At 43.3% G+C, this 19381-nt stretch overlaps 1 long non-coding RNA gene across 4 annotated transcripts; it reads right to left on the bottom strand.

Annotated features, from left to right (window-relative positions):
• Positions 1–1020: 1020 nt before the first annotated feature.
• On the bottom strand, positions 1021–17717 carry LOC106608663 (uncharacterized). 4 transcript variants are annotated; one of them, XR_001329560.2, is made up of 6 exons: positions 17334–17717; positions 17090–17209; positions 12710–12781; positions 5668–5980; positions 2920–5387; positions 1021–1879 (listed from the first exon to the last, which is right to left on the bottom strand). It is a non-coding gene; the product is annotated as an uncharacterized lncRNA (long non-coding RNA). The 4 variants fall into 4 exon arrangements; XR_001329559.2 differs by having other exon boundaries at positions 1049–1879; positions 2821–3031; XR_001329557.2 differs by having other exon boundaries at positions 1056–1879; positions 2920–3031.
• Between the last annotated feature and the right edge of the window lie 1664 nt (positions 17718–19381).

Here is a 19381-nt window from a genome sequence, read left to right as displayed (position 1 = left end):
TTTTTTGTCTCTGGGCTTCCTCAAAACTGAGTGGCCAGACATGTCACACACATACACACCCAAGGAGGCTTGGCAATGGCTCATTTGCTGCTATTTGTTGCTATTGTTGTGGTTGGCGTGGTGATGCATTCTTTTAAGCCAGGCTTGTATGCTTTGTTTGTTTACACATCGCCGGGGAATCAACTCGGTCGAGGGAGCGCCAATCAATCTTAGTTGTGCCGGTCAGAAGGTTGGGAGGGCCAAGGGCCATAGGGTCAATGGGTCACTGAGAGAGCAAAAACGGGAGGGTGGGGGTCTGTGTGCCACTTCCTGGACACGTCACGCTCCTCGCCAGGGTACAGGGTGAGGCAGAGGGTTGATGGGCTGTTTGGATCTTGGCAGACCTGCAATGCAGGCAGGGCTCTTAATGAATCGATTTCTCCCAGGTGTATGGAGGAAGTGCGGAAAAGAAGAAGGGATGGAGGTGGAGATGCTGTGGTGTCGTAGCTTGCTCAGGTCATTAAAGCCCACCCGTCAGCGTACAACTGGAAACAATCATCATTCATGAGTACTACAAGCTTTCACACATCCGCCCCAGGGCCAATTCAATGTCCATGTCTATAGTAGTGTAATTCAGCATGATTCTCTCCCCCGGTCCTTCCAGGAAGGTCATTCCCCTGAGGGCTCCTTCACCTACAGCTCACTGGGTCACAATCATTAGGTTTTGTCCACCGTTGTTTCTTCATGCTCAGCTAGAGGGCATCTTTATCAACAGACACCATTGGCTTTCAGTGTTGTTTGGTCCCATCTTGTCCCCTACGGCGCCTACAAAACTGACATTACATCAGTGTCTATAGGCCCTCTAGGGACAACTTCATCCTATTCTTCCCTTATAAGCAGAATCGTATATATCCCAAGAGGGGTTGGGGGGGGGCACACAATGAAAATAGTCTGGGTAGCCATTTGATTACCTGTTCAGGAGTCTTACGGCTTGGGGGTAAAAACTGTTGAGAAGCCTTTTTGTCCTAGACTTGGTACTCCGGTACAGCTTGCCATGCGATAGTAGAGAGAACAGTCTATGACTGGGGTGGCTGGGGTCTTCGACAATTTTTAGGGCCTTCCTCTGACACCGCCTGGTGTAGAGGTCCTGGATGGCAGTAGACACATCTCTTGACCCCATGGTGGTCCCTGGGTCGGCCCTCTACTGCCTCCATATGACCTTTGAGCCACAGGGTTACGAGCCCAGGGGTTAGAAGAACACAGGCAGGAACACAGAGAGCAACACACAGGACACCCCCTGAACACTACCCAATAAATAATTCATGGCCCTGACATTTACAGTTTTAAGCCCATACGTCCTTCCTTTCTGACCTGTTTTTGTGAGGTAATAAATACAATAGGATGTTTATATTTTAGATGTTATATTTGCGATGTGCAAAACAAATAGCAAAGCTTGCTCCCCGATTTAAAAACTCAAAAGTACCGTATCTAACCAGATTTAGGTCTGAAAAGTCCAATAAATGGTTAGAATAAATTACAACCAAGTATGTACAAATGACTTTGTAGTCACAGGTGTTTGTGTACCATCGTTTCACAGCATAAAAACAAGTCAAGTAAAAATAAAGCAACGGTCTAAACTGAATCGAGCGTTTAATTTGAGTTATTCATTTTCTTGAGTAGTCTGGTGGAAGGTTGGAGGTCATCAGCTCAATGGGCAAAGGCACACTCCTCGGCCGGCAGGGGGCATCCCTGGGGGTGGTGGGCATGGACCCAGCAGGCCCGGATCTTCAGGACACCAGAGAGTAGGGGCTTCCGCCTCGCATCAGCCCTGGTACCTTGCAGCCTTCTGGGTCTCTGGGTCTGTACCCGCCAGTTCCGGATATGGACCATACCGCCTTTACTGGAAGAGAGAGAGGAGGGAGAGAGGAGGGGGGTTTAATACAAACATTTTTATATTACTAATAGGTCTAGACCAGTTTCAAGAGTTTAGGCAAGCTTTAAGAGAGACTGCCAAATGAAAATTCCTTCAAGCTGAGAGTGGGGAAGATTCCATCTACTTTTTCAAGCATTCTTATCTGAATATGTGACATTCCAATAATCCCTGAATTGCTTCAGTATGATTAATGTAGGTAGACCCAGTGCCAGAACCATTGATATAGAGTGCAGCAAACTAAATAGTCCTCATGTTCACACCAAACGTTCCAAGATAATGAACCTTCATGTGAGAATGCAAATAAGAATGTTATTTTCACATGATGTTTGGTGCCAAAATGGGACACTTAGCAGATCACTACATGGAACTGGATCCATATCCATCTCTGGTTAGAACTGGATCTATATCATCTCTGGTTAGAACTGGATCTATATCATCTCTGGTTAGAACTGGATCTATATCATCTCTGGTTAGAACTGGATCTATATCATCTCTGGTTAGAACTGGATCTATATCCATCTCTGGTTAGAACTGGCTCTATATCATCTCTGGTTAGAACTGGATCTATATCATCTCTGGTTAGAACTGGATCTATATCCATCTCTGGTTAGAACTGGATCTATATCAACTCTGGTTAGAACTGGATCTATATCATCTCTGGTTAGAACTGGATCTATATCATCTCTGGTTAGAACTGGATCAATATCATCTCTGGTTAGAACTGGATCTATATCATCTCTGGTTAAAGCTGGATCTATATCATATCTGGTTAGAGCCAAATATGGAGCTCAGAGCTTTGTTGAGATAATGTCTGGATTAGGGTAAAAACATTCTAGTAACATTCCCAAAACTCTCAGGTTTTCCTGACATTTTGGTGGGAGGATTCTGGATTTCCTGCGTATTCCTACCTGATTCCAATGGTCTTCCAACCGGGACTACTGAAAATCCTGGGAAAGTTGTCATCATTTTCAACACTAGTCTGGATGCTAGGTTTGTACTGCACGTACCTCTGAAGACCTGGTGGTTGTTCTTGAGCAGGGTGTACAGACCTCCACACTCCTTCTTTAGGACCAGTCTCCTACTCCAACAGCTCAGCTACCTCTCTCCCTGACAGACTGCCTGAAGAGGAGAGAGTGAGAAAGAGTGCATTTGGAATGAAAAAGGAGAAGGTGGTGGTTCAGGGTTCAAGAATGGAGAAGGATGAAATGTAAGAGTGACTGGAGAGACCTTTGGGATGGCACAGGCTGCGTCCCAAATGGCAACCTATTTCCTACATAGTGCACTACTTTTGACCAAAGCCAAAATGGAGCCCTTGTCAAAAGGAGTGCACTACAAAGGGAAAACAGTGCCATTTGGGACATAGCCTGAGAGATAAGGGAGTTGTGCTAAATTAGAGCCTCAAAAAAGAACTTGTTCTCTCAGAAAGTTCATCTCAGGTGTCAGACAGTCAGAGCTGTGAAGTCAATTAAACTCAGTCCAACATGCTGTCATAAGAGAACATGTCACCACCTTAGTTCCCCAGCGTCATTTCAGATACCAACGAGTTACGAGAGAGGGAGGTATTAAAATTAACCCATTCCCCAGGCTGCCTTAGATAATGTGTATGCATGGCCAAAAACTATTTTTGTGTTTCCACAATATTTGTAAGCCAAGATATGAATTCCCAGTGGAGTTCGCAGCAGAGCAGCTAGCCAACCTTTAAGTTCCATTTCATGGAGATTAAGGTATTTCTGGCTTTCCTTTCCCTTCTACATGGAGAATTCAATCTGTTTTGACCTTTGGTTCGTATATATGACAATCTCATCTTCTCTCTTTGGCATACGGGAATGCAGCTCCACCTTAGGTTCCCCCATGTTGTTGTTTTTTACATCATTATAGTTATATAGACTACAGTCGCGAGGATAGCCCATGTGTTTATTATATCAGACCCAGAAGTCTGGACAGTGGGCACCCCATTGTGATTTCCCTGCTGTGGCAAAGCTATTACCCTCTTACCAACAAATGACAGCACAATACCTGTCAATCAATCACCAAGGGCCCTCCACTCTAGATGATCAACTTCAAAACTGTTCTGTTGATTTTGTATAGTGTTAAACATGGCCTACTTAGCTTACATAGAGATTATTGTTACAGTACTGCACCACATTATGCAACATATTCAAGACACTCAACCTTTGTTTTGTTTGCAGCTAGGGATAGTATGCCAAGGGACGTGTGAACAGTGAGCAGCTGACAGCAGGTTGGCATTTATTGTCAGGAATCTTGCCCTGGAGGCAGCTCTCCAAAGTGGTCACTAGCTGGCACAGGCACAAATTCATAAAATCTGATTTTAAACCTAACCTTAACCACATTGCCAACCCTAACCTTTATGATATAGACAATTTTGACTTTGCAGCTGGCCCATCTAGTGGAAATGTCTCAGTTCTGCCTCCAGGGCAAGATTCTGGACAAACTTCAACCTGCGGGGGCCCAGGACCCTACTATAACATCACTACAACGTTTACAGCTGCCCTTTAGAGACCATAGCCTACACTGCTAATTGAGATGAGTGGGATAACTGGGGCTATTGACAATGTGGAATTAGTCTGGACCTGGGCTGGCCTCCTAGACTGTTATTAATGGGTTGTCCATAGATACTGTGTTTGTGTACTGCTGTGAGCACAAGGTTGATTGCACGTTAACATTTATTTAGTGACTACGAGGAAACAGAGATACTGTATTTGTTTGTTGCCTCTGTTTTAGCCCATATACTAAAATAATGAATCCTAAGGAGAACTGAAATCTAAAAATACAATGCAAAAATGTCACAATACCGGTAAAAATGTAGGCACAAAACCTTTCATCCGACCATACAGTGTTTGCACACAATTAGTAGGCTAGTCGACTATAAGAATGAATTACACAGTATGATTGTGGAAAATATTGCATCTTATAGTTCTTGTGTTCCTTTCAAACTTGCATGAGGCAATTGTTTAGCTTGTCACATCTATTGAGAGAGAGAGAGACAGTGAAATTCGCGGGCTAGCCACTGTCAGTGTCCCAGCACCCCCCCCCTCTTTTCAGAGCAGCACCATAGGAGGAAACAAATACAGAGTCATCCATAAAAGATGGATCAGAATGCATTATTCATCCATTCATCTCCATCCCGGGTTACAGGTGCTCTGTCTCTCCATCCTCTTTTTCACCCCCTCCCTACTCTACCTTTCTGTCCCTCTCTCTAATTCCAGTCCTGAAAGAGATTCTCCTGTTTTAATCAGAGTACACTTCATCCCCTTATCTCATCTGTCGTACCTTGGGTGCAGGTGTGTGTGTGTGTGTGTGTGTGTGTGTGTAGGATGAGGGGATAATCTGGAGGGGGTTGATAAAGGAGAGATGGGGCGGTGTGTGTAGTACAGGATGTAGCTGGCAAAGGATGAAACACTTCCAGGGTTCAAAGCAGGGTTGCACTGCACCTCCAGGGGCCTTCCTATTGGTGCTGAGAGAGAGAGAGACAGGGAGAGGTAGGCGGGGGGCGTTAAGGACACAAGGGACCTAGCATGACCTTAACGTTCCTGAATTCCACAGAGTCAGCTATACACCATGTAGTGTACATAAACCCATCATACTCCATTATAGTAATGAACCACAGAGCAGATATGTACTTTTTGTTCTTTATTCCTAAACCTAATATGACCTCAATGACAGCTCAATGTTTTGAAGGAGAGATTACCTTGTGATTTGATTGACACTTTAGTTATTAAGTCCCATTCTCTTACCTCCAGTGTTCCAGGCATCAGGGACATCCCCGCCTTTGTCCTTGGTCGACCCAAGCAGAGTGTTGGCCACATGTAAGACTATACCATCTACAAAATCCCGGGGGAGGGCGGCGCAATTCCACACAGTCTCGATCCTCTCTCGGGGCTGGAACCCAGCTCCCCAGTTGTTCCCATGGGACCTGTCAGTCTCAGCTTCCCCCTCAACGTTTGACCCTTGTACTGTGACCCCGGAGCAGGTCTGACGACCCTGTATATACTTGGCTCTCCGCTCGTCCGACAGCTGGTAGCTCCTTGACTTTCCTACCAGACACACCTGCAGAGTAAGGGGTTAGATTAAAACAGTGTGACTGGCTTATGTTAACATATACTGTATGTTTTTTGATTTATTTGTATTTTTAGTCTTTTAGTATCCAGAGCGATTTGGAATACATTGACTGTGCATACATTTTCGTACTTTTTCCCCATGGGAATCGAACCCACAACCCTGACGTTGCAAGCATCATGCTCTACCAACTGAGTCACACGGGACCATGTGTTCAAGTGTGGGTGTTATTTTTTTTTATTTAACTAGGCAAGTCAGTTAAGAACACATTCTTATTCACAATGACAGCCTACCAGGGAACAGTGGGTTAACTGCCTTGTTCAGGGGCAGAACGACAGATTTGTACCTTGTCGGCTCTGGGATTCGATCCAGCAACCTTTCGTTTACTAGCCCAACGCTCTAACCACTAGGCTACCTGCCGCCACATTAGCATATCCGCTTTGTGGAGGGGATTCTCAGGCCGTCCTCCTCTGTGTTGAACCCACAGGCTGTGCTGATCTCAGAGATGAAGTCAATGTATTCTTTATACTGGGACTTCTGAAACTGTCTCCACTGGTACTTCCCATAGAAGTCAAAAGAAACAGCAGAGCAAAGTACCGGCAGGAGAAGGATGACCTAAACTGTGAGGAAAGTGACAGAAATGACACATCAAAACCATCCTTTATTTCCCTGGTTTAGTCTTAGAGAACCCTGGTCAAGCAGAGGTAGCAGACATCATAGAGGTGAGAACATACTGTAGGAACAACTGAATTAGGCACAACTTACTCAAAGTTGGGTGGAAGAAAAATGAGGACAATTTAAAGCCTATGGAGCTATGAGGCATCGTTAAGGACCGTTGGAGCGTTCAAACCGGAGCAAGAGACTAACTTCAAGAGCCAAGCTCAACATCGCCATCAGATGGCCTGCGCATCAAACAAGTCCCTTCACACATCAACACACCTCCATTCCCCCTCTCCCCAAACCAACACAACTCATGAAAGTAACATGATTTCAAATTCAATAGATCAGCTGCCACTTGAGGCGGCTAAGCCAAATTGGGTCTGCTGATGACTTGCCTGGCCGCTATAACGGGGATCCACGGTGAGAGCTCCTCCGAGTGGTTTCCAATCAGCCAGTCTGTGTCCAGGAATAAGAAGCCATCACTGGGAGTGATTGCCATTTCCTGGAATAGAAGCTTCTTTAGATCAGAGAGACGCACCACCGACGACCGTAATTAGATTTTTGAATCATTCATTTTTTAAATGACAAATGACTTGTGACACACCCAGCCGCTCTCTGTCGCGAAAGAACTCTGTTGCCAACTTTTAATATTGAAGGAGGATAACATCTTGATATTGTTATCCCAGCTCATTTAGTGTCAGGGTGGGTATAAGGAAGGGTGATCTGAAATAATGAGTCAGATGAGGTTACAAATTAAATTTATTTGTATTTAATTTAAACCAACATTTCGTGCCTATTGCCATGTAGGGCCTAATTAAATGACTGGTCTTATACAACACAACAAAAGTAAACAAGTAAATAAATGATTTTAGCCTAAACCTGTGAACTAGGGAAACTAGATAAAATGACAACAAGGAAAGCCCTTTCAGGAGTTGGAGACCACTTCCATGTTCTAGTCTAGACACATCATATCCCATCACCATGTTCTAGTCTAGACACCATCAAATCCCATCACCATGTTCTAGTCTAGACACATCATATCCCATCACCATGTTCTAGTCTAGACACATCATATCCCATCACCATGTTCTAGTCTAGACACATCATATCCCATCACCATGTTCTAGTCTAGACACATCATATCCCATCACCATGTTCTAGTCTAGACACATCATATCCCATCACCATGTTCTAGTCTAGACACATCATATCCCATCACCATGTTCTAGTCTAGACACCATCATATCCCATCACCATGTTCTAGTCTAGACACATCATATCCCATCACCATGTTCTAGCCTGGACACATCATATCCCATCACCATGTTCTAGTCTAGACACATCATATCCCATCACCATGTTCTAGTCTAGACACATCATATCCCATCACCATGTTCTAGTCTAGACACATCATATCCCATCACCATGTTCTAGTCTAGACACATCATATCCCATCCCCATGTTCTAGTCTAGACACATCATATCCCATCACCATGTTCTAGTCTAGACACATCATATCCCATCACCATGTTCTAGTCTAGACACATCATATCCCATCACCATGTTCTAGTCTAGACACATCATATCCCATCACCATGTTCTAGTCTAGACACATCATATCCCATCACCATGTTCTAGCCTAGACACATCATATCCCATCACCATGTTCTAGTCTAGACACATCATATCCCATCACCATGTTCTAGTCCAGACACCCATCATATTATATCATGGAGGACAAGGACACCAGAAAGGACAGATCCTGACAGAACCCCAAGCCTTTAGTTAAAGGGACAGCGAGTCCCTAGCTAAACAAGCTAAACGATTGCCTCATGTAAGTTTGAAAGGAACACAAGAGCCATAAGAGGCAATAATTTCCACAATCTCATTCCGTATAATTCATTCTTCTAGTCGACTAGCCTACTAATTGCATGCAAACACTGTATGGTCGGATGAAAGGTTTTGTGCCTACATTTTTACCGGTATTGTGACATTTTTGCATTGTATTTTTAGATTTCAGTTCTCCTTAGGATTCACTATTTTAGTATATGGGCTAAAACAGAGGCAACAAACAAATACAGTATCTCTGTTTCCTCGTAGTCACTAAATAAATGTTAACGTGCAATCAACCTTGTGCTCACAGCAGTACACAAACACAGTATCTATGGACAACCCATTAATAACAGTCTAGGAGGCCAGCCCAGGTCCAGACTAATTCCACATTGTCAATAGCCCCAGTTATCGCATTCATCTCTAAAGGGCAGCTGTAAACGTTGTAGTGATATTATATTATATTACATCACTGGGGCCAAGCTTCCTGCCATCCAGGACCTATATACTAGGTGGTGTCAGAGGAAGGTCCAAAAAATGGTAAAAGACTCCAGTCACCCAAGTCATAGACTGTTCTCTCTGCTACCGCACGGCAAGTGGTACCGGAGCGCCAAGTCTAGGTCCAAAAGGCTCCTTAACATCTTCTATCCCCAAGCCATAAGACTGCTGAACAATTAATCAAATGGCAACCCAGACTATTTACATTGGACCCCCCCTTTTTGTTTCACTGCTGCTACTTGCTGTTTATTATCTATGTAGTCACTTTACCCCTACCTACATGTACAAATTACCTCGACTAACCTGTACCCCCGCACATTGACTCGGTATCCCCTGTATATAGCCTCGTTATTGTTATTTTATTGTGTTACATTTAATGTTTTACTTTAGTTTATTCTGTAAATATTTTCTTAACTATTTCTTGAACTGCATTGTTGGTTAAGGGCTTATAAGTAAGCATTTCCCTGTTCTTTTCGGCACATGTGACAAATAAAATGTGATTTGATATTAAGGCCCTGGGACCCCGCAGGATGACGTTTGTCCTGAATCTTGCCCTGGAGGCAGAACTGAGACATTTCCGCTAGATGGGTCAGCTGCAAAGTCAAAATTGTCTATATAATAAAGGTTAGGGTTGGCAATGTGGTTAAGGTTAGGTTTAAAATCAGATTTTATGAATTTGTGCCTGTGCCAGCTAGTGACCACTTTGGAGAGCTGCCTCTAGGGCAAGATTCCTGACAATAAATGCCAACCTGCTGTCAGCTGCCCACTGTTCACACGTACCTTGGCATACTATCGCAAACTAGCTGCAAACAAAACAAAGGTTGAATGTCTTGAATATGTTGCAGTATGTGGTGCAGTACTGTAACAATAATCTCTATTGTAGGCCATGTTAAACACTTTAAAAAATATATTTGACCCCCTTTTTCTCCCCAATTTCGTGGTATCCAATTACTGGTAGTTACTGTCTTGTCTCATCGCTACAACTCCCGCACGGACTCAGGAGAGGCGAAGGTCGAGAGCCATGCGTCCTCCGAAACACAACCCAACCTAGCCGCACTGCTTCAGTGCGCATCCAACCCGGAAGCCAGCCGCACCAATGTGTCGGAGGTAACACCATACACCTAGCGACCTGGTCAGCGTGCACTGCGCCCGGCCCGCCACAGGAGTCGCTAGTGCGCGATGAGACAAGGATATCCCTCCCGGCCAAACCCTCCCTAACCCGGACGACACTAAACCAATTGTGCGCCGCCCCATGGACCTCCCGGTCGCGGCCGGCTGCGACAGAGCCTGGGCTCGAACCCAGAGTCTCTGGTGGCACAGCCAGCCCTGCGATGCAGTGCCTTAGACCACTGCGCCACCCGGGAGGCAGCATGTTAAACACTTTTATACAAAATCAACAGAACAGTTTTGAAGTTGATCATCTAGAGTGGAGGGCCCTTGGTGATTGATTGACAGGTATTGTGCTGTCATTTGTTGGTAAGAGGGTAATAGCTTTGCCACAGCAGGGAAATCACAATGGGGTGCCCACTGTCCAGACTTCTGGGTCTGATATAATAAACACATGGGCTATCCTCGCGACTGTAGTCTATATAACTATAATGATGTAAAAAACAACAACATGGGGGAACCTAAGGTGGAGCTGCATTCCCGTATGCCAAAGAGAGAAGATGAGATTGTCATTTATACGACGCTGGGGAACTGAGGTGGCAAAATTCTCTCATGACAGCATGTTGGACTGAGTTTAATTGACTTCACAGCTCTGACTGTCTGACACCTGAGATGAACTGTCTGAGAGAACAAGTTCTTTTTTGAGGCCCTAATTTAGCACAACTCCCTTTTCTCTCAAGCAATGTCCCAAATGGCCCGGTATTCCCTTTGTAGTGCACTACTTTTGACCAGGGCCCCATAGGGCCCATAGGGGTCTGATCAAAAGTAGTGCAGGGAAAAAAGTATTTGATCCCCTGCTGATTTTGTACGTTTGCCCACTGACAAAGAAATGATCAGTCTATAATTTTAATGGTAGGTTTATTTGAACAGTGAGAGACAGAATAACAACAAAAAAATCCAGAAAAACGCATGTCAAAAATGTTATAAAATGATTTGCATTTTAATGAGGCAATTTGACCCCTTTGCAAAACATGACTTAGTACTTGGTGGCAAAACCCTTGTTGGCAATCACAGAGGTCAGATGTTTCTTGTAGTTGGCCACCAGGTTTGCACACATCTCAGGAGGGATTTTGTCCCACTCCTCTTTGCAGATCTTCTCCAAGTCATTAAAGTTTTGAGGCTGACGTTTGGCAACTCAAACCTTCAGCTCCCTCCACAGATTTTCTATGGGATTAAGGTCTGTAGACTGGCTAGGCCACTCCAGGACCTTAATGTGCTTCTTCTTGAGCCACTCCTTTGTTGCCTTGGCCGTGTGTTTTGGGTCATTGTCATGCTGGAATACCCATTCACGACCCATTTTCAATGCCCTGGCTGAGGGAAGGAAGTTCTAACCCAAGATTTGACGGTACATGGCCCCGTCCATCGTCCCTTTGATGCGGTGAAGTTGTCCTGTCCCCTTAGCAGAAAAACACCCCCAAAGCATAATGTTTCCACCTCCATGTTTGACAGTGGGGATGATGTTCTTGGGGTCATAGGCAGCATTCCTCCTCCTCCAAACACAGCGAGTTGAGTTGATGCCAAAGAGCTCCATTTTGGTCTCATCTGACCACAACACTTTCACCCAGTTGTCCTCTGAATCATTCAGATGTTCATTGGCAAACTTCAGACGGGCATGTATATGTGCTTTCTTGAGCAGGGGGACCTTGCGGGCGCTGCAGGATTTCAGTCCTTCACGGCGTAGTGTGTTACCAACTGTTTTCTTGGTGACTACGGTCCCAGCTGCCTTGAGATCATTGACAAGATCCTCCGTGTAGTTCTGGGCTGATTCCTCACCATTCTCATGATCATTGCAACTCCACGAGGTGAGATCTTGCATGGAGCCCCAGGCCGAGGGAGATTGACAGTTCTTTTGTGTTTCTTCCATTTGCGAATACTCGCACCAACTGTTGTCACCTTCTCACCAAGCTGCTTGGCGATGGTCTTGTAGCCCATTCCAGCCTTTTGTAGGTCAACAATCTTGTCCCTGACATCCTTGGAGAGCTCTTTGGTCTTGGTCCAGGCTGGTCCAGACCGGACCAAAAAATTGGATCTGTAGATGTTGAAATCAAGGCTACGGCAGACTGACTAAATTTCAACTACTTTTCAACGTCCGGTGACGGTTGTTGCTCAGTGGGTGAGGATGTTGGTTACAGTAAAGGGAAAGAGAGCAGCATGTCTTCAGATTAAACATTGAAGGGGTGCGGCAGGGGAAAAGTCAAGCACAGCAGAGCACTGGTTCCCTGCAACCCCACGTGCAATTCCATGTGTATCTATGGGGGTTTAGACTTAGACTACATATGACTGTCATATTACTTCATTTGAAAAGGTGAACGAAATAGTTAATATATTACCGCTATAATACCTACTGTACACATCATCACAAATATTTAAAATAGTGCAATAGTTTTGGTTTCTTAGAAGAAAAAAAATGGGAATTCCAATATCCACAAAGCCCTCAAAATGAAGTTGATCTTGGGGTGTATTAAAGGGTATTATGAGGCTCATGCAGGATATACACCCTCTAAAGTAACAAGCGCTAACTGATCAAAGCTGAATAAAACAGTGTTTCATTTAGCCCTTCCTCACCTCTAGATAGGTTCATGGGCCGTACATATTCCAGATCTTCCGTTTCCTCACATCGATGCCCTTTCCAGGGTGCTGAAACACAAGCAGGTAAGACGGTCAGGTCAGTCAGTCCCTAATCACTTCATCAGCGGGCAGAACTGAACATTGGGTACACAAAGACAATATCCACCTACCCCCAGTGTGTCATTTCAATCACGGCTATCCAGCGTTTTGATTAGACGTTAAATCACATCACTGATTGAATAGAACACTAGCATGAAATTGGCGCGGATTAAGGCCGCATCCCAAATGGCACCCTATTCCCTATACAGTGCACTATGGTCAATTCCAAGCCATGAGCACCAACATGTGAAGTTCATAGGAGCATGTCAAATGAAAGCTAAGAGTAAAACATTATTTATTAAGGTATATATACATTTTTCAACAACAAATTCTGAATAAGCTAAGACTGATTTCTTGTCAAACAGATGGAAAAGGGGTCTTTCACAACATCTACCAGAAAGTCTTAAAAGGTATTAAAAATACACCAAAACATAATGAAGTAAAGACCCCTGCCAACTAAAACATTTAGTTTAGCAGAATTTTTTTGCCTTTACGAAACATTGCCTTGTGCTTTGAAATTCCATTATCAAAAATCCACTTATCTTTAAGATATTGTCATTTCTCTCCTTCATGAGGGAGGATAATGAAAGTTCACAGAAGTAACAAGTAAAGGTAGACCTACCAATTAGTTAGTGTTTTTACTGATATCAATTTTGTTTATGAATTATTGAAATGAATGTAGACGCAGGGAGTCAGGAAACAAGTGCAGTGAGCTTAATAATAACGAACATTATAAAACAAGAGACAAAAAAAACAAGGAAATATAAACAATACTACCTGACGACTGATAGATAAATGATAAGTAATCAAGGTGGTAATGAATTCCAGGTGTGACTGATGATGGGGCGCAGGTGTGTGTAATAATGGTTGCCGGGTGTGCGTAATGGTCGCAAGGCCCGGAAGTTAGTAAATCGGCGACGTCGAGCGCTTGAGCGGGAATGGACGTGACAAATTTGAAATCCTGTTACCAAATCGTCAACAGAATTTCAGAAGAATCGGTAACAGAATTTCTGCAACTGAATTGGTTGCAATGGGAAATCAAAGTAGTTACAAACCACAGTTGGGTCTCCCTCTTTGTGGTGGTCAAAGCAAGAGTGCGAAAGGTCTGGACTACACCTCCCTCTCACTCTTCTCTCCAATTAATATCACATATCTCAGTTCTTACAGGTCACCTACCCATGAGCCCCCTCTCTTTCCATTTACTGTAACCAACATCCACACCCACTGAGCACCAATCGACAACTGACATCCCAGGATGTTAAAAAGTAGTTGAAATTTGGTCTGGTCCGGACCAGCCCTGATGTCAACATGCACAGATGTCTGGACCGGTCTTCATTTGGCCCAAATATAGACTTCCATGATTGGTTCAGATTTGGTCTGAACCAATCATAGACATACATCTGTTTCACAAGTTTGGTCAGCACAGTATAGTACAGTAGAGCTCAGTACCGTAAAGTATAGTTCAGTACAGTATAGAGCTGGGTGATATGGACAAAAATAAATTTTGTGACAAATTGCCCTTTTTTTATTAACCTTTAAAGTACTACTACTGGTTTGATGGTTGTAGCCATCAATTGTTAATTGTATTTCATTTCAAACTTCACATTTCTTTAGTATAGGCTACTTATCGTAATGAACGGTATCAGCAAAATGGCTGCGATAAGTGATCGGTTGGTGTCGATCATTTTCGCTTTATCATCCCAGCTCTAGTACAGTACAGTACAGTAAAGAAAATTAGAGTATAGTTCAGTAAAAGTAGAATATAATTTAGTACAATACAGTCCTGTACTGTAAAGTAGAGTAGTGTACAGTACACACTAGAGTACACTAGAGTTGAGTACACTAATGTACTGTACTCTACTCGACTATACTATACTATACTGTACTGTACTCTACTGTGCCTTGATGTCAGAACTTGTGAAACATAGGCGTCTATCATTGGTTCAGATTTAGTCCGGTGCGGACCAACCAAATGTGGTCTTGTTTGGTAGGGGAGCTCGTTAAAATAGTGTGTAGAATAATATGCAATTATGCAAAGGAAAATATAGCATATTTCTACCTTTGTGTACCTATTTAGGATACATCACCATGAAGAGAATGACTCACATCCATAATTATCAATTTCTGTGTATTAAAGATCAGGGACGCATGATGAAATTCCGTTACCAGGTGTAAATCCACTTCACTTACAGTGGTTCAATAACCAAAATAGATTTTTTTCAAAGTGAAGGTACACCACCCGATGTCACAGGAAGGCCAAAAAGATCATCAAGGACAACAACCACCCGAGCCACTGCCTGTTCACCCCGCTATCATAGCTGGGACCGAGAGACTGAAAAACAGCTTCCATCTCAAAGCCATCAGACTGTTAAACAGCCATAACGAACATTGAGTGGCTGCTGCCAACATACTGACTCAAATCTCCAGCCACTTAATAATTAAAAATTGGATGTAATAAATGTATCACTAGTCACTTTAAACAATGCCACTTTATATGTTTACATACCCTACATTACTCATCTCATATGTATATACTGTACTCTATACCATCTACTGCATTTTGCCTATGCCGTTCGGCCATCGCTCATCCATATATTTATATGTACATATTCTTATTCATTCCTTTACACTTGTGTGTATAAGGTAGTTGTTGTGAAATTGTTAGATTACTTGTTAGATATTACTGCATGTTCGGAACTAGAAGCACAAGCATTTCGCTACACTCGCATTAACATCTGCTGTGTATGCGACCAATAAAATTTGATTTTATGTCATAGTTGACACCCCATTCTTTCTGCAGACATTGCAATTGCAATGCCAGGATAATGGGTTCGATTCCCTGGGGAACCAGTACAAATATGAAAATGTATGCACTCACTACTGTAAGTCCATCTGGATAAGAGCGTCTGATAAATGACAAGAAAAGTTACTGTTGTACTCCCGAGTGGCCCAGCGGTCTACTGCACTGCATTGCAGTGCTTGAGGAGTCACTACAGACCTGGGTCCGATCCCAGGCTGTGTCATGACCGGGAGTCCTATAGGGCAGCGCACAATTGGACCAGCGTCATCCGGGTTAGGGGAGGGTGTGCCCGGGGGGGGGGGGCTTTACTTGGCTCATCGGGCTCTAGCGACTCCTTGTGGCGGACCGGGTGCAGCTGGTTAAGAAGCGCGGTTTGTCGGGTCATGTTTTGGAGGACGCATAACTCGATCTTTGCCTCTCTCTCAAGCCCGTTGGTGAGTTACAGCAATGAGACAACATCAAAATTGGGGAGAAAGAGGGAGTAAAACAAATGTTTATGTAAGAAAACGTTGAAATCAATGTTTTTTGTTTGCCGTTCATTTACTGGCCCGTCAAATGTAGTGCACTATAAAGGGAATACAGTGCCATATGGGATGCAACCTAAAGCTTCTTACGACACACTAGCTACACCGTGTCATTGATTAAGCGTCCAGTGGACATTTGTGAACTAAAAGAGATCGGCAACAAAGGTCAGTTTTCCACAGGTGTCCAGGTGTTATTATTCAGCACCAGGGCATATCAGGTTGTTTTATGTAACTGTGTTCTGGCAACCTAGTGTAGTGTTTATCATACATAGACCATTTCCATAACCAAGATCCACAAAGGACTGTTTGACCGTAAGACCCTTCTCTGCTAGCTCCTCGCCCCATAGGACCTGTTCATTGATAGAACAATGGCGTTATTGTCATAAGAGCTGTCATTTCACACATATTAGCATTCTGTCCATATACTGAGGAGGCCTATCAGAAGATATGTAGCGAAGGCAATATCTTCAAAGACAAACTTCTCAGGGTCTGTTACTTCAGGCCAAACCTAAACAAAGACAAATATTACAGTATGTTGGGACATTAACATGAAAACAACTTCAACAACAACAAACCACTGCTACAAAGAATCTGATCTGTGAGGCTACACTATGAAAGACCAGACCTTGACCATCTCCTTGTACTTGTCCTTCAGCTGTTAGTACATGATGTTGTACTTCTCTACAGGCAGCAGGGACAGGGTGCTCCTGAGCTCACTGGTCTTACTCTCTGTGGCCCAGCTTACCAGTTTGGGCAGGAGCTCCTCAACTAGCCAGGGAAGTTAGGGGTAGGCCCCCCCCCCCCTGTCACTGAACCACTCATCAGGCCGCAGGAGGTGTTACAGAGGAAATCAATGTAGACACTGTCCAATGTGTCCATGCATGACTGGATTGATGGAAGGCTAGGTGAAGAAGCTGACATTGAAATGAAACATCTTAACATGGAAAGACTCACCATTCATCATTGTTCTCAGGCAGAAGGTGTATCTGATAGATGTTCTTCCTTCCAGACGCAGTACCTTCCGAACTCTCTTCAACTGGTACGAAGCTTACTTTACCCTTTGAGATTCAAAGTCTGAAAATGTAAAGATTTTAAAAAGGAACACAACATTTCACACATCCGACTGTTGTTGTGCACATGCTGTAAAGTCAGCCAGAATTCAACGATAAGCAGCTTATTGTCATTAGCATGTTCTTACTTTTGAGTATGTCTTTATGTACTGTTGTGCCATAAGTTTACTTTAGGAATGAATGTCCTCACAGAAAAATACCCGTCTCTGCTTGTCATATTCAAGTTCAATATCACTATTCACTAAAGAAAGAACATCCTTGGACTCTGACGTAACACATCCATGAATTAGGAGGATGTTTGCAAGTTCTTCAAAACCTCTTTTGACTCCACAAAGACGTTTGTTCACAACGTGTGGTTTATTTATCTAAACATCAACGCCAGACCAAAATCCTCCCGGAAGAGTATTACATTTGTCTGTAAACTTAATCTCAAAGAGTTTCAACATGGTTTAGATATAATAGCAAATTGCATAGCACTGAATCATTATACATTGCAAACGTACTAACAAAAAAAAAAACACTTCCGGGGACTTTTATTTTCAATGGGATTTTGTCGCACGTCGATGACGCCGTGAAAGCGCACCGCAGAAGAAAAGAGCGCCATTTGAAAAACCAACAGCAGAGAGTGCTGTTGTATTTTTTATCTCAACATCTTCAACGATCCTGTACTGGTGCTGCTGTCTAGTACCATTCAATTTTACATTATTTTATATGCAGAAAATATGAAATCAGGATGCACATTTTTTTTATCACAAGTTTGACCTCACACCAATGACTAATCTGGGTTTTTACCCTTCACTCTTTTGCCTTTTATGCTGATTTCCAACACTCTGCTCACTGATCACCTGCTTAATGTTTTGATAAACACTTCAGGGGTAGAAGGTCTGATGCAAATTCTGACAACTTCCCTCACATGACTGTTACAGCACCATGAACATGCTTCCTGTGAAACAAAGAGCATCTAAAGATTATGATAATTTACCCCTAAAAGGTTTCCCCTTTCATCTGTGGAGCATCTGAGGTGGATCCTGGTCCCAATTGTCAGGTGAGAAAAGGCTACAGAAAAATGTCACAAGCCTCCAGGTCACACACACTTCATGAAGTACGAGCTTTCCATGCTGTAAGCTGACACTAAGAACCTTTTGGTCAAGAATTTGCATTCTGAACCCTGTGACAGATACGTTTAAAGACAAAATGATGGTTACCACTATTCCCACATACTCATCCTCTCTAGAAACGGAATATCACATCGCAACTTGGTATCATTAGGTCATTATATTTCTCAATCCACTTGGTAAATTAATGGTAATTGGGCAATGCGTCACTCCTACAAAACCAATACAAAATATCTGATATAGCAATGATCTCTTTTCACAATAACAATGATTTTTACATGAGTCGTTATTGATACATAATCATACATTAGCATCTACAGTATGTATATATATATTATTTATTTAACTAGGTAAGTCAGTTAAGAACAAATTCTTATTTACAATGATGGGCCGACACCGGCCAAACCCTAACCAGGACGACGCTGGGCCAATTGTGCGGCCTATGGCACTCCTGATCACGGCCGATTATGATACAGCCCAGGATCGAACCAGGGTCTGTAGTAACACCTCTAGCACTGTGATGCAATACCTTAGACCGCTGCGCCACTCGGAAGCCCTTTCGGTCATTTTATATCCATGTGATAATGTCATGAAAGAGAACCAGTTTCCACTGTTTTTTAAATGAGTACACTCTTGATTGTCCTTTAAATTGAGCTTCATTCCCTTTCTATTGTGTTGTGTGTACCATACCACAAGTACAAGGAAGTGCATGCAGGGGGCACCCGACTTTGATGCAGCCTGGTTGCCCATTCAAATCGGAGGCCATGTGAGAGGCAAAAATCTAGTCAGACTGGCTAGGCAGGAGCAGACATGCACAGTAAAGAGGGAGGGAGAGAGAAAGAGTCTAGTTTCTCTACAGTACTTGAGTTATTGCTGCTGGCAAGTTTCGGCATCATTCAAACAAAACAAGCAAAAGATCAATGGAGAGAAGTACTCTGAGGCTGTTATTGATGGAATATAACAGCAATATGGTTCACTTTATGCAATGGTCACCTGCTATTCAACTATATATTTAGAATTTACAATGTCCACATTCAGGGCCCTTTGTCCACACATGAAAA

This window comes from Salmo salar, chromosome ssa07, assembly GCF_905237065.1.
Source record: "Salmo salar chromosome ssa07, Ssal_v3.1, whole genome shotgun sequence".
Classification (NCBI taxonomy): domain Eukaryota; kingdom Metazoa; phylum Chordata; class Actinopteri; order Salmoniformes; family Salmonidae; genus Salmo; species Salmo salar.
The sequence above is the reverse complement of the archived record's forward strand: the minus strand, read 5'-3'. Positions and strand labels throughout refer to the sequence as shown.